The following is a 3146-nucleotide window of genomic DNA, read 5'->3' as shown; positions in this document are numbered from 1 at the left end:
TACTCAATGCTCTGTGGTGACCTAAATGAGAAGGAAATCCAAAAAAGAGGGCATATATGTATACGTATAGCTGATTCACTTTGCTGTACAGTATAAACTAACACAATATTGTAAAGCAACTATACTCGAACAAAAAAAATATAAATCAACCAATCAATCATCCACTCCTGTCCTTTCTCTCCAGCCCCCATACTGATGATCATGGCTTGCTAAGACGCTTGACGGCACCAGCTTACCACTGCTACTTCTGCCAGGAACCACCAAAGGGAATTCCAAGGGTACTTTCTCCTGATACTCACAGAGCACCCGACCCTCAATACTCCAAAGCCTCTACACTGAGCTAAACCATCAGCACTCCACTGTCCCCACCCTACTCATAAATCTCAAATTACTGAGATACCACTGTGTAGGCCTCAAAGTCATAGCCAAATGGCAGAAACTGAAGCAATCAAAGACATTTATGTGCATTCCTACATATTTTAAGAGTGTGCTGAGATGACTGCAGTAATCATATATGCATGACTTTAATGCAGAAAGAAAACAAGGAAGAGGTGAGTTTTGAGACAAATTCTTAAGGAAGATTGTAAAGCAGGAAGGAGTTTGGACATTCCAGCCAGTGGTAATAAAACAGTGCAAGCTAGGGGTCAGTTATCTGAGACGTATAAAAGGAGCACATTTGTTTTTCTGGAGTAGAAACTCCTTGTCAGATGGACATAGAATCATTATACAGTAAAAACTGAAGGCAGCTGTGGAGGAATTATTTGATATACTTTCCTTAAGGCCAAATCTCCCTACCTCACAAGAAGAGTATTTCACACCTCTGAAGAAAAACTACATCCAGTATCACCTTTCATCTGAGATTATATATAGAAGCATATTTACTTTTTAACTATTTCTTCAGAAGAATTTTAACCCTTGGGAGTATTATTAAAACTATTGTAATGAAACTTCTCTACAACTGTAGCTACATTTGTAATGCTTGAGTAGTGCTTAGCTGAGGTACCATGACACCAGAAAACACAACAAATCCTTTGGAGGGACAAGAAGTGGCCTCTATACTTAGCAACACTGTCACTACATATACCAGAGGTGGAAACGCCTCCTGGAAGAAGCTTTGAATAACAAGGAATTTGATTGACCTTTGCTGAAAACTCTGATAGGGTGGCTGAATTTGACTTGCTGGCTAAGGCAGCGAGTAAATTAGGACAGAAGTATGAAATATGTGTGTGTGTGCACAGAACTGATTAGATAAATTCTGTATATAAAATAATACGCATGTGCACACACACACATACAGACACATGCAAAAACATATCTAAGTATTTGTGGATGACAAACTCATTTTTGTTTGAGAACTTTTGGAGAGCAACTACCTCAATGACTCTAGATCAGTCTATCAATATTTATTGAAAAATATGTATATTATGTGTTACATGAGGTGGGAGCTTAAAACACTATTTCAGACCCTCAGAGAACTATAATCTTTGTTTCCTTAGTGCAGCAAAGGCAGGAAGACAGAAGATGAAGCTTGGACCTGGCACACATGCAGCCCGATGTTCACAGAGCTTGAAAAGATCAAGCATGCTTCAGGCAATGGTGAGCACTTTATTGCCAAGAGAAGATCAGAAGTTTCCAACAAGTATGCACTTTTCCACCTAGGAAATCCAAGGCAGAAATGCTCACGGTTTGTCTTCAGTGAAGGAGGTTTATTCCAGAATACAAGAACACAAAGTCACATGAAAGTTACCCCACCAGCCTAAGAATCATACTGAGATTCAAATGTATAAGACATTCAAGAAGCCCATAGAAACCCAGAAAATATGTTCAACATCTGCTAGAGGACATCCTGAATACTGGGACTCTCACGGAAGTTATACATCTCAAAATAATAGATGTCATTAGGATGGTTTGCCATCATTATCCATTGTACACTCTTTGGGTAAGTTTTACTCCAAGCCACCTTGGAGGCCCCTGAGCTCCCTCATATGCACCCTTTATATTTACCTCATGCCTCCATCTCTAACTCAATTGCATCTCATTAGTGTACCAGAGCTATTTTTGTTAAAAATCCATACTGCAGGAAAGAGCAGTTTCTGGCTACTTTCTCTTTCAAAGGTATTTGCATATGAAACAAGCCTTTGAGGTGACACGGCCTCCATCAGCCTGAAATACCAGACAGCACAGAATCAGAGGTGGGGAAGAAACCATGAGTTCACACAGCAGAAGGTCACTTAGATAGAAGTCTGCCCATGGGTGACCTCATTCAATGACACTGAAGGGAACAGGTATCACCTATCAGGAACCCAAGCAGAATCTCAGTCCTGGAAAGTGAAATGACAAAGAGAAAGCAAAGGTCATCAGTGGGGCACCAGAGCTCAGCCAGGTTATAAACAATGTCTTGGGTAGGGAACAGTTAAATCTTCAGGGGAAAAGATGGATGAACTTAGCTGAAGAGCTGGGATGATAAAGGCAGAGGGAAAAAAGGTAAAATTAAAAGAAGCCAAATGGGGCTTCCCTGGTGGCGCAGCGGTTGAGGGTCCGCCTGCCGATGCAAGGGACGCGGGTTCGTGCCCCGGTCCGGGAAGATCCCACATGCCGCGGAGCGGCTGGGCCCGTGAGCCATGGCCGCTGAGCCTGCGCATCCGGAGCCTGTGCTCCGCAACGGGAGAGGCCACAACAGTGAGAGGCCTGCGTACCGCAAAAAAAAAGAAGCCAAATGGAGAAACTACAAAAACATGTGAAAAGCTAAATAGTATGGGCAATAAATCACGATTCATGGCACCACGGTGGTACTGGTGCTCTTCAGTCCTCCTCCAGTCACTGCCACTGCTGTCACCACTGGAGCCACCATCACAGATTAAGCTTAGGTTTAGTCATGAATGAATAGGCACTCGTCAGGCAGTGGGGGAAAAATCAATGTGACTACAGCGTAGGGTGGGCATAGCATAGTCACAAAGATAAACCTTGTATGAAGAAACAAAAGATGAAAGTAAGTACACCACTGGAATAGACTTTAATAAAGCGTGCCTCAGCTACATGAGACCTAGGTGAGAAATTCTTACTTCATGCCCACATTTATTTGAATATTCAGGAAGAACATTCAGAAGAAATTTCATAATCACATTACATTCTTCACACAAAAATTA

This window comes from Physeter macrocephalus, chromosome 1 (genome assembly GCF_002837175.3).
Source record: "Physeter macrocephalus isolate SW-GA chromosome 1, ASM283717v5, whole genome shotgun sequence".
Taxonomy (NCBI): Eukaryota; Metazoa; Chordata; class Mammalia; order Artiodactyla; family Physeteridae; genus Physeter; species Physeter macrocephalus.
This window is presented reverse-complemented; position numbering follows the sequence as displayed.